At 40.1% G+C, this 13,715-nt stretch overlaps 1 non-coding gene across 1 annotated transcript; it reads left to right on the top strand.

The window, feature by feature from the left end:
* Positions 1–12,908: 12,908 nt before the first annotated feature.
* On the top strand, positions 12,909–13,015 carry LOC127124417 (small nucleolar RNA R71). The gene has a single exon (XR_007803911.1). It is a non-coding gene; the product is annotated as a small nucleolar RNA R71 (small nucleolar RNA).
* Positions 13,016–13,715: the final 700 nt, after the last annotated feature.

Raw genomic sequence — 13,715 nt, 5'->3', positions numbered from 1 at the left:
CCATAACGGGTCAATCCAGTATAAATATTACTCTTAATATTCATAACTTTGTTTAAGACTTGATAACTCTTTATCCATGATCCATGAGATATGATCATCAGTCTATATACATAATAGTCTTAATGCTTTAATGTTATCCTATTTTATAATAAAGCTCGACTATGGATACTTTAAGAATAGTGTCCTTATGTTTAATGGGATCTCATGATTAAGTCACACTTGATACATTAAACGGACTAGCTATTCTAGGGACTTTACTAAACAAACATAATAAAGAAAAAACCTTTTATTAATAAATAATTCGATACAAGTACCAAAAATATTGGCCTCTAGGGCTTACACCAACAAAAGCCTCACCCAAATCATTGAAGGTGCAAACACTTGCATATCCAATCCCATGTACCACCTCAAAGCGGCACCAGTCAGGCTGTCTTGAAAGTAGCGAATCAATAACTGATCATTATCAGTTTGCGTCGACATTTTCTTGGCATACATGACGAGATGGCTAAGCGGACATGTATTTCACTTATACTTTTCAAAGTCAGGGACTTTCAACTTCATCGGGATTTTGACATTGGAAACCATGCAAAGTTAACAACACTTTTGCCAAACAGATCTTTTCCCCTCAAGGTCTTCAACTCCTTTCACAACTCAAGGAATTGGTCTTTCATCTCATCCATATTCTCATAAACATCCGGACCCTCAGATGGCTCAGAATGGTAAATGGTGTCCTCAACACGAGGCAGAGTAAGAACAACTGGAGGAGGAACATACCTGACCGGGCTAGATGTCGGCATGGAAGCAAAAGTAGGCGCAAACCCTTCGGGCACAAAGTTTGGTGGCATCCCCCACGGGAATCCGACAGGCATAGTAGGAGCAAACTGAGTGGCAGGCACGGTTCAAGTAACAACCTCTGAAATGAAAATCCTCTGAGGAGGAGAAGGAGTTGCAGGCCCTGGAGAAGCCTGACTCTGAGCAGCTAGTACAGACTCCATCATGGCAGTCAAGAGAGCAATTTCGTCCTTCAACTCTCGGTTCTCTTGTTCCAAATGTTCAATGGTTCTCGGTTGAATTGCGCGAGTGTTGTATCAATGAGTCAGCTTGGCTGAAGCACAGAAGAATAACCAATAAGACATCTGGCGGAAGAAAAAACCTGTTATGTAAATGATGCGTGAAATGTAATGTATTGATTGTTTTTATTTTCAAGGAACATACTATTTTATTTGCAAATATATAATAACAATTGTAACAATTTTGATTGACCGTAAAATTCTCTTTTATTCACATAATTTGGAAGGATTACACCGAGTACAATTTTAGAAACCAAAATACAAATAAAAGAGAAAAGGAAACTAATCATCCTAAGGATCCCCTAACAACAGTGTCAGATGATCTGGCCGCATGCGTGTACTTCCTTCGGATGCGTCGGATCTCGGACTCAAAAGAGGTCTTCATCTGAGCCTTTTCAAGGACGAGATGATCAACAATCTTCTTCCAAGCACCGGAAGGTTGAGGCATACTAGAGGAAGATGGACCCTCTGGATCTCTCTGTCTCTTCCCTGCTCATTCTTCAAGAAGTTCAATAAGCGCATCTTTGTCCTTAAACTCAAGCTACAACTCCTCATGCTTTTGGCTCAAAGCGTGGAACCGCTCTTCCCACATGTCCTTCTCTTGCTTCATCTTGGCGAGTGCGTCTTCCAACTCCTCTACATATTGGTTAGGGAGAGTTAATGGCTCAACCACAACCATAGACATAGGTCTTTCACAAGCATACAATATCTTCAACTCCAAAACTCTTCTCTTCACCCAAAGAGTGTAGGCTTCCAAAGCTACACAGTTGCACGGACAAAGCTCAGAGCTTCCGTTACTATGCATATTATGCCAAGCATGTATCATCCTCTGCTTCAAATGTTGGGGATCTTTACCCTCTTGATAGAAAAGACCTTACTGAGTGTTATTAGGTTTGTCTCTCAAGGGGAATGATGCGTGCTTTTCACAAGTATACGAACACGTCAGAGTAATATAAAAGATTGTCGAATCCACATAGACCAAGTGTCAATCTATCGTTATCTATTGTTATGGTGTTTATCTAATGTAATCAAAATAGGGGTTTTTAGAGTGTGCAATGAAAAGTAAAGTATTAAATTAAATTCAATTAATAAAGACAGGCTCGAATGTAATTCACATAATCAATTAATAATCCATGTACTTGCTAATAGAACTACTTATGGGCAGTGTTTCCTACTTTGAAAAGAACCAACTTAACAGGACCTGTCGCTTTTGCGTATTCAGAACCGAATTGTACTCCCTAATCAAACCCTCTTATTGTCACTTATAAAAAGGCGCGTGTTGCGTTAGAGTAGTAAACCTATTTTTAAGAAATATAGTATCTTGACTAGGTTGAAAAGTATTTTAACCTGGATTTCTTAACCAAAAGAGGTTCTCACGAACCAGACTCTAAACTTATAAACGCGTCCGAAAATAGTTTTAAAATCACTTTTCTTCTTAAGTTAAAGACACCTAATGAACTAAACAAAGCGCTTTCGCTATATTTGAAATAATTAAAAATAACTAAGTTTAAATAGACGTTGGACGACCTTCGATCTTACTCAATGAAAATCAAGTGCGGGAAAACTTAAGTTGAATGTCAGAATAGCCCTTAAGTGTTTCTATGAACAATTGTACGGATTATCGGTTCAATTACGATCCTTACATTCTAACCTTATAGGTTTAGTTAGACATGGTAAAGTAAAGGTGCATTTTAATTTAAACAAAAGTAGTGCGAGTGCGGAAATAAATGAAAGTAGTGAGAGTGCGAGAAATAAAAAAAGTAGTGCGAGTGCGAGAAATAAATAAAGTAGTGCGACTGCGAGAAATAAATAAAGTAAAGTGCGAGTGCGGGAAATAAATAAAGTAAAGTGCGAGTGCGGGAAATAAATAAAGTAAAGTGCGAGTGCGGGAAAGTAAAGTAGATAAAGGTAAAGTAATAAAAACCTGCTCCAATCGGAGGGTTGAATAAAGTGCGAAACGGAAATGAAAATGGCGGCAGGATTAACTTCCTTCCAAAGTGCTCCAAACTCGATTACAGACTCGATCACACAATTGTGGCAACACCCCAATGCGAAGTGATTACCACTTTTACAATACTGAATATATGCCTAATTTGCAACTAAGTTTGCTCTAAGTTTGGATGATTAAACAAATGAAATCGAGTCTCTATTTATAGGAAAATAAAATAATGGAAAAGACAAGGATGCCCTTTAGTTTGAAATTGAGAGGGAAAAGTTTTCTTCTTGTGGCGCCCGCCACAACACCATGGCGCCCGCCATAAGGGTAAATTATGGCGCCCAAGTGGAGATAGTGGGAGACGTGGCAGTTGAGGGAAGTTGATCCGTGACACGTCATGGCTGGAGCTATGGCGCCAGCCACAAGTGCAAAATGCTGAATTTTAGTTTTTTTTGCTCATTTTCACTCCTTTTCTCGATCGGGGCTCTGATTAGATTGAAAACTTGAAAACAAAGAGAAACATAGTAATAACATAACAAAATAACAATAAAACCATTAAAATGCATGCGAAATCGGAGTCGAAAATACGGTGAAATTCAGTGTCATCAAATTCTCCCACACTTAAACCCTTGTTTGTCCTCAAGCAAACCACTAAAAAGCTCATAGAAAAAAAAACTGGTGTCAACGAGTGATTCGGGCTAGAAAGGCTTCTAAGTTCAAGTCGGGATGCAGTGATAGGTACTAACTGAGCGAACTAAGGGTATCGTCATGACACTTATCCGCAAACACGGACATAAACTCCACTCCTATATTAACCAACCCATATTATCCCACAATACCTAGGCCTACCTCTTCATCTCTTTTTGGGTCTTTTTCATTCAGGCGCAATCACATTAAGCCCGTTATCCGTACATGCTTCATAGCAGAGTGACCTGTTAGTGATTATGATTCAAACATGGGGTTCCTGGCACATAAGTTTGTGTAAACCCTTTTATTTGACCCAACTGCAGTTGTGGGGGATCGGATCGTAATCCGCCCTACCGAGTTCAGCGCCAGATACCTCTGAACCAACTAACAGCGGGTGAGTTTTTTTTCTTTTTCTTTTTCTTTTGTAGAAATTTTTTATAACCTTTTTGGTTTAAATGACTTTGTGAGGGTCACCTATACCGGAGTTGCCTTTTCTTTTCTTTTATTTATTTCACTGGATCATTCACTTATGTTCATCGGTCCCCTACGTAGAGGCTGCTTTGGCCGGAGCTGGCTGCTGGAATAAACTACTGAGGACTATACTGAAATGATGATTAAGACCATGGTATATGGGGTTTCGGGAGTGATTCCTATATTCATAAAGTCTATGATGCTAAAATGATACTGATGTTTCAAGAAGTTCTCCCAAGTCACCACATCCCAACTCAAACCTGTCTTAAAGCCCAAAAACTTTTAGAATAACACTGTTTTTGCAAAATAAAATAAAAATTGTAGGGCTAAAGGAATGGGGAGATTTAGAATGTACTAAAGATACACTATACTGGTGACTCGTCAGACTCATGCATTATCTAAAACACTCGGACTAAAAGCAAAATGAAACAAAGTAAACAACTAAGAAGCAGAATAAACAATCTAACTAAAAACATCAAAGAAAAATAGAAAGTGATAAAATCTCCTCCAACACTTAAATCAAACATTGTCCCCAATGTTTTGAAATAAGATAAGGGGAGAGTCACCTGACATCCTACTGCTGACCGCTGGTGCCTTCGCCATCCTTAGGTGGACGACGGGATCGGCTGCGACGACGGTCTCTTTGATCCATCCTGGCCTGTAAGGCTTCCTGAGCAGTCCTCAGCTCTCGAAGGTTACCCAAAATGGAACCCTGAGTGGCTTATATAAGTGCAGAGTGTTGACGATGGTAGTTCCGCTGACGGGTTTGCTCGTTTGTGATTGTAAGCAGGGACTGTACAACAATCTCATAGGATCTATCTGTCCTCCGCTACGATTCTTGCATGAAGCTCATGTTGTCCGCCAGTTGTTGCTGAATGGTAGAGAGTAGGGGCAGAACCCACAAAAGAAGAAGATGGTGCGGTGTATGGTGGTGAAGGGTGATGGGGGGACATATGAGATACGGGAGATCGCTCTCTCCGATCAAACTCTTCATCAGTGTCGTGTCCCTCCTCATCAGGAACATTAGGAGGAAGTGGACCCAAAACAGGTAGAGCATCTAAAACATAGGTCCAATTCCTTTCATTACGTACATCAGTACGTCTAGTGCACGGTAAAACAACAGATGGGATAGCTATACCATGAACCATAAGCACATAACCTCCTTCTCTCCTCAATCGGCACAATTTCATATCTCTCAGAAATTTAAGGTTGATTGTGCGAGGGGATCTAGGGTAGCTATCTCATTCTTCAGGTTAAGCGCCCAAGGAATTGATGTAATGAGTCCTACGAAAACAATAGGTCCCGCTTTATTAAGAGTTAAAGCCATATGAGCAATCATAAACGGGACCGAATTAATTCTTCTATTTGTGAGGCTTCCTTGCAAAAATAGAAGCTCTCGAGCATTGACCTTGTTTGGATTCTCCCGGCCAAAAATAGTACATGCCAACAGATATCTAAAAACTCTGATGGCCAGGTTATGGATGGTCGAGGCAAGAATTCCTTCAAAAGAATTTATTGAAGTGTTAGACAATCTCTGCCAGCAGGAAAACACCTCGACCGACCAATCTGAATCCAAAAGGGCCTCACAAATAGAACCTTCCCCATGAGGAATACCTAACAGGCCTGCTAGTGCGTCGGTACTAAGTTCATACTCAACAAGAAAACATTCTAAATCGAACAGTACCAACTGTACTAGCAGTGTTAGGATTGACAATAAAAATTAAAGAACTTAAAAATTCGATTATCAATCGCTCAAAGGTAGGCTCTCTGTTTGAAAAGATAGTGTGCAAGCCTAAATTATCTAATAAATAAAAAATGCTATGGTAGATACCCAAAGTGTAAAAACAATTATCATCCACATACCTTGTTGGGAGGATTTCCCGATTTTGCAGCCTTTTGATAATTTTTCTCTTCCTATCCCCCGGTTTCCCTTCACGAAGGATAAATCCATTGAACTCCATTATTTAGCTCTTGCAATGTGATGAAGAAGATGAAGATAGGTTTGTATAAAGGTGGGATTTTTATGGAATTTAACGGATGAAAATGAAAATGGAAGTTTGGAAAATGACTTGTATGGTGTGAAGATGAGAAATGTGGGAGCTTTTGTGGGGTTCAAGGGCGTTTTTGGAAGGTGAAAAAATGGGTTTTGGAGGTTTGAAGGTATGAAAATGGTGAAAAATGGGAGTCTTCCCCGAGCTTATACAAACTCTATGGCGGGCGCCACAACATCTATGGCGGGCGCCACAAGGCTAAATTCGGTTGGGCCGGATTTTGGTCATTTGGCATGGGCTTCTCGTTCTCTTTTCGGTTGGGGGGTCCGGATAGCGTTTGCATTATATTTTCCTAGTGACATAAGGCTTGCATAATTTTATAAAAATGAAATTTAAACATTAGACTAATAAATAAATAAATAATTAATATAATTAGACTATGATAAAAATATAAATGTAATAAACACACATAAAATATAGATATATAGATGTGGAAATATTAATGTGCTGACATAGTTAAGAAAATATCCCAAATGCAATGATATAAAATAAGTTAGGTAAATGCGAAAAATATAAGGATAAATGAGACAAAATAAAACGAGATGGTAAAATCAAATAGTAGGGGGTTCGTTTGCCTGACTAGATCCATGAAGCATGGCTATCTCCTGGCGAAGCTCTGTGATCTCCTGGTACAAATAACCAGCTTCGGTAGCATGTGTGAGATCGGATACTCCCATCTGTAAGGTAAGGTCAGCCACCTCTTGCCTAAGCCCGACAATCTCTCTACGACACTCTGCCATCTGGGTGCGGATGTCTGGGGTCTGCAATGATAAGTTGTTAGAGAGTACAGTAATCCTGGGTGAAGGCGGTGTAGGGGTATACTCAGCAACATGTGGGGATCTAGGCTCCTCGATAGTCTCTCCCTAACCCTCCAAAGCATAACTCCAGTTAGCTGGGTCATGAACACTGGCCATCATCCGATCAGGCAGTGTAAAGTAATGTATCGCCTCGCTATCAACCAACAATCTGAACTATCTTGGGTTGAAGGAGGATCTCCTCATCAACCCTTTAGTCAAGCAAAAATCGATATCCATAATAGTGTACCCACAAAAGTTCCTGAGATGTAGCAGCTTGCGGGATAGACCTAAGGTGATGGAAATTTGTGTGATGATCCCTCCTACATGAATGGCTCCTTCGGACGATCTGGAAACATTGCTGAGGCCACACAACAGAAAGTTCCCACATGCCACAGGGCGAGACTGGGATGCACAAAATAATAGGAATATCTCATCCTCACTCAGTAACGTCTCAACATCTAGTCTTCCCAGGAAGGAGTGTGCCAGTATCATCTGGAAGTACCTAAAAGCAGGGTTGTGTATAGCCTGGGACAACTGAGTAGAAGGATCCTGACTCCCTTCACCAGAGATATCACTCTAGAATCTTTCCACTTCCTTACCTAGAAAGTATCCCATCGGTGTCTCAGGGATAGCGTCGGGGGTGGTTTGGAAACCTAACAGGTCATCGAACTCCTTCTGGATGAAATAGTACTCAATCCCAAATAGCCTAAAAGCAGCATACCCATCTGGTCAAGAGTAAGGGTCATAATCAAATGAATTGAGGAACTCCAATGTCAAGTTCCTGTAGGTGTTGCTCAGGTTGTCAGTGAATTCATCCCAAAGGAGTTGGTGGCTCAGAAATCAGATGCTCGGCTCAATGCCCAGGGGTTCCATGCAATACTGGTCTGGGTAGCGTGTAGGGGCCATAAGGCGCTGGTAAAGAGCTATGTAGTGCTCTCTCTGGGCATCATCCCTATAGGCTACGTGCATATCGTCGAAGTCCTGCATCCTGTAAAAGTTAGGAAAAGGGATCCGAAAAACACAAACATTGCAAATATTTAGTCCTGGTGAAAATATGATTAAAAATAAAATAAAATAAATAAATGAAAAAAAGTAAAACAAGATAAGAAAACCATGGGTTGCCTCCCAAGCAGCGCTTGTTTAATGTCATTAGCTTGACGATCGGAATTTATACACCTGCAGTAAGAATCGGTGGATCTATCAGAGTGTGGCTTGAGTAGTCTGTTGGAATGTCTCCTCCTTCGTAGAGCTTCAGTCTTTATCCATTTATAATGAATGGACTACAAGTTTCGTTCTTGATTTCTACAACTCCGGATCTCAGAATCTTGGATACTTTGAAAGGGCCAGTCCATCTTGAGCGCAGCTTCCCAGGGAAAAGTCGTAACCTAGAGTTGAACAGGAGAACAAGGTCGCCTATATTGAAATCTTTCTTTACTATTCTTTTGTCATGCCAAGCTTTTGTTCTCTCTTTGTATATTTTGGCATTCTCGTAGGCAGATTGCCTGAGTTCTTCCAGTTTGTGAATGTCAAGGATACGCTTTTCACCAGCGGTCAGGTAATCTAAATTCAAAGTTTTAATGGCCCAATAGGCCTTATGCTCTAATTCGAAAGGTAAGTGACAGGATTTTCCATAGACTAGTTGGTAGGGAGTTGTTCCTATAGGGGTTTTGAAAGCGGTTTGGTAGGCCCATAATGCTTCTTGGAGCTTCTGAGACCAGTCTCTTCTAGATATAGAAACGGTTTTTTCTAGGATTTGTTTTATCTCCCTATTGGATACTTCTACTTGGCCACTAGTCTGTGGGTGGTATGGTGTTGCTACTCTATGCCTAACTCCATATTTTCTTAAAAGTTTATCAAATATTCTCGATATGAAGTGTGATCCTCCATCACTTATGACTAAACGGGGTGTTCCAAATCTAGGGAATATGTAGTTTTTGAATAACTTGATCACCACCCTAGTATCGTTTGTGGGTGCAACTATAGCTTCAATCCACTTAGACACGTAGTATATAACTACTAAGATATACTTGTTTCCTAAGGATGGTGGGAAAGGTCCCATAAAATCTATACCCCAAACGTCGAAGAGTTCTACTTCCTGAATGGATATTGCGCCACATGGTAGGCCAGAATAGGCATGCTTGAAGAATCCTTGTGTATGTCTTAGAGGTGCTTGCATGTCCACCATAGGGTGCAGAGTGATAATGCTCAATTATACTTTTTACCTCTTCTTCTGGAACGCAACGGCAAAAAATCCCATCTTTACCCCTTTTGAAAAATAGCGGTTCGTCCCAATAAAAGCTTCTCACATCGTTGAAGAACTTCTTCTTGCGGTGGTAGTCAAAATCAGGGGGTATGATATCAACAGCTAGGTAATTAACAAAGTCTGCATACCATGGTACGTTACTTACCGCTAAGGAATTTTGGAAGTGCTCATGAGGGCCTAGGCTATCATCTTCAATGGTTTCTAGTCTATTTATCAGTCTATCATAGGAAAAATCATCATTTATGGGTACTAAGTCTGGTTTTAGGTGTTCTAGCCTAGAAAGGTGATCAGTTACTACATTTTCAGTGCCTTTTTTATCTCTTATATCTAAATCAAACTCTTGTAGTAACAGAATCCATCGGAGTAACCTGGGCTTGGCATCTTTTTTACTTAATAGGTGACGAATTGCAGCATGATCAGTGTAAACTATAATTTTTTCTCCTACTAGATAGGATCTAAATTTGTCTATAGCGAAAACTACAGCGAGTAATTCCTTTTCAGTTATTGCGTAGTTAAGTTGGGCAGCGTCTAGGGTCCTACTGGCATAATAAATTGCATGTAATTTTTTATCTTTCCTTTGTCCTAGAACGGCTCCAACCGCATAATCACTAGCGTCGCACATTATCTTAAAAGGTTCTGACCAATTAGGGGGTTTCATAATGGGTACTGATATTAACACTTGCTTTAAAAGATTAAATGCTTCATTACATTTTTCATCGAAAATGAATTTAGCATCTTTCATTAAAAGGCCAGTTAAGGGTTTAGTTATTTTGGAGAAGTCCTTGATAAAACGCCGGTAGAATCCAACGTGTCCAAGGAAACTTCGGACTTCTCTGATAGTTTTGGGTGGTTTTAGGTTCTCTATAACTTCTATCTTAGCTCTATCTACCTCTATACCTTTTTCGGAGACTATATGTCCTAAAAGAATTCCTTCGATCCCCATGAAATGATACTTTTCCCAATTTAGCACGAGTTTTACCTCCACGCATCTCTCCAGGATTTTCTCAAGGTTAGCAAGACAATTGTGGAAATCAAATCCGCAAACCGAGAAATCATCCATAAACACTTCCATGATACCATCTAGGTAATCTGTAAAGATTGACATCATGCAGCGTTGGAAAGTAGCTGGGGCATTATAGAGGCTGAATGACATTCGTCTATAGGCAAAAGTTCCATAAGGCATGTAAAGGTAGTTTTTTCTTGATCTTCGGGGTGGATAGGTATTTGGAAGAATCCAGAGTATCCATCTAGATAGCAAAAGTAAGAGTGTCTGGCTAGACGCTCCAACATCAGGTCTATAAATGGTAAAGGGAAATGATCCTTCCTGGTTGCTTTATTTAACTTTCTATAGTCTATGCACATCCGCCATCCTCCTTCCATATGTTTTGCTACATGTTCACCTTTATCGTTTTGCACGACTGTGATACCTCCCTTTTTAGGTACTACATGCACAGGGCTCACCCACTTACTATCCGAGATCTGGTAGATTATACCTGCCTCAAGTAACTTAAGAACTTCTTTTTTAACAACATCACTCATTATAGGGTTTATTCTTCTCTGATGTTCTATGGAGGGTTTTGAATCTTCTTTGAGCGAAATCTGATGCATGCATACATATGGGCTTATACCTTTCAGGTCAGAGATATTATATCCTAAGGCCGAGGGATATCTTCGTAAAACATCCAAAAGTTGGTTTGTTTCCTCTTGGCTCAAGGTAGCACTGACTATAACTGAACGGTTCATCTCTTCATCGAGGAACTCATATCTCAGGTTCTTAGGCAGTTCCTTAAGTTCTAAGGTTGGTTTCTTAGGACATGGCATAGGATCTGGGGTAAGGGATAAACATTCGTAAAGGTTATCATCGATGTAGGGTTTCCTAAAGTCATCATCTTCCAGTATGAGAGTTGATGGCAACTTAATTGTTTTTATGATTTCTTCTTGTTCTAATTCCCTAACGCATTCCTCAATGATATCTATGGCATAACATGCGTCTCCCATCACAGGTGCCATAAGAAATTTCAAAAGTATAAATTCTATTTTCTCGTCACCTACCTCAAAGGTCAACTTTCCTCTTTTGACATCTATTATGGCTCATGCAGTTGATAAGATTGATCTACCTAGAAGGATTGGTATATCATTATCCTCTTTGATGTCCATGACAACAAAATCAGTAGGGATAAATCACTGACCTATCCTAACAGGGACATCATCTAAAATGCCTATCGGATACTTAACAGATCTATCGGCTAATTGAAGTGACATATTAGTAGGCTGTAATTCTCCTAAGTTTAACCTCTCACAAACTGCTAAAGGCATTAAGCTCACACTAGCTCCTAAGTCTAGAAAAGCTTTTTCGATGACATGACTACCCAAAAGACAAGGAATTGAGAAATTTCCAGGATCTTTATCTTTTTTGGCTAATTTATTCTCGGAAATGGAATTACATTCTAAGGGCTTCGGATCGTCAAGTCTATGTTTGTTGGTAAGGATGTCTTTGAGAAACTTTGCATAAGAAGGTATTTGGGTGATGGCTTATGTGAAAGGGATTTCTTTTTGAATTTTTTCTATAACCTTAATAAATTTCTGATATTTATTATTGATCTGGGTTTGTTTGAGTCTTTGCGGATATGGTATCGGTGGTTTATTTGGCGGGGGTGGTACATAAGTTTTGTCTTTAGGTTCTTCTCCTTTTTCTTGAACTTCCTATTTTTCAGATTCCTCTAGTTCCTTTACTTTGTCTGTGGGTTTGGTATATTCCTTAGAAGTTTTGGGTTCACTCAATCTTGAGTTTGGTGGCTCATCATAAGCGTTCCCACTTCGTAGGGTAATGGCATTGGCTTGTCCTCTCGGATTTTGCTAAGGTTGTCCAGGGAATTGTCCTCAAGGTGTGGTCTGGGGGCTTGGTTTAAAGCTACTTGAGAGATCTGGGTTTCAAGCATCTTGGTGTGAGTAACTATTTGGTCAACCTTAGTTCCTAACTAGGTAATTAGTTCGTTAACGTGAATGTTTTGGTTCATGAACTCTTTGTTTTGTTGGGTTTGAGCAGTGATAAAATTTTCCTTAATTTTCTCAAGGCTCGGCTTTGGTGGTACAGGTTGCATAGGTTGATTTGGTCTTGGGGCTTGGTAACCTATTTGTCTCGAAGGTGCATTATTTTGGATAGGGTTATTGTTCTTATTGGAGAAGTTCGGATGATTCCTCCATCCAGGATTATAGGTATTCGAATATGGGTTCCCTCGGGTGTAGTTTACTTGCTCATAGTGGGTTTCGTTTAATAGACTGCATTCTGCAGATTGGTGTCCTTTGGTTCCACATATCTCACAATCTGACGAAACTGCGGCCGCAGTATTCAGGTTTATGCACATATGCTCAACCTTAAGGGATAATGCGTCCATTTTAGCTTGCATCATGTCTATAGAGCTTAACTCATGTACTCCTTCTCGGGCTTCCTTCTTCTCAACCGTTGCTCGTTCAACTCCCCATGATTGATGATTTTGAGCCATATCTTTGATGAGGGCACTGGCTTCGGGATAAGGTTTGTTCATCAGCGCACCGCCTGCGGCAGCGTCGATGGTCATCTTAGTGTTATAGTGAAGTCCATTATAAAAGGTCTGAATGATTAACCAATTTTCTAAACCATGATGTGGGCATGCTCTTAATAGCTCTTTATATCTCTCCCAAGCTTCGAACATCGATTCTCCTTGGTTCTGGGTAAATCTATTTATATGGTTTCGAAGAACCGCGGTCTTACTTGGGGGAAAGTATCTAGCAAGGAATACTCTTCTAAGGTTATCCCAAGTCGTAATGGAATTGGGTGGAAGGGAATCTAACCATGATAAGGTTTTATCTCTGATGGAAAAAGGGAATAATCTTAAACGGATTGCCTCAGGAGAAGCTCCATTGGTTTTAAAAGTGTCTGCTAATTGGAGAAATATTTTTAAATGTTGGTTTGGGTTCTCAGTAGCAAGACCTGTGAATTGTCTCTGTTGCACTAGTTGCAACAGGGAGGGTTTAAGTTCGAAATTATTAGCTGGGATGGTTGGGTTTACTATACTAGAACTAGGTTCTTCGTTGGATGGTTGGGAAAAATCCTTAAGAGGTCTTTGGTTTTGATCTTCGGCCATAGCTCTCCTAATTCTATGGAAAAATAAACGTGCACGAGCGTAACGTTCAGCTTCCGCCAGAGGGTATACTAAGCTTCCGGTGCTGCGAGTTCTTCGCATTGACCGGCAGGTAATAACCTAAGTCTAAACGATATAACAACAGGGTACGAAATTTGACGAAATTGGTCCCCGGCAACGGCGCCAAAAACTTGATGCGTGCTTTTCACAAGTATACGAACGCGTCAGAGTAATATAAAAGATTGTCGAATCCACAGAGACCAAGTGTCAATCTATCATTATCTATTGTTATGGTGTTTATATAAGGTAATCAAAATAG

Source organism: Lathyrus oleraceus, chromosome 2, assembly GCF_024323335.1.
Source record: "Lathyrus oleraceus cultivar Zhongwan6 chromosome 2, CAAS_Psat_ZW6_1.0, whole genome shotgun sequence".
In the NCBI taxonomy this organism is placed as follows: Eukaryota; Viridiplantae; Streptophyta; class Magnoliopsida; order Fabales; family Fabaceae; genus Lathyrus; species Lathyrus oleraceus.
Note: the sequence above shows the minus strand (reverse complement) of the source record. Positions and strands in the feature narration are given on the sequence as shown.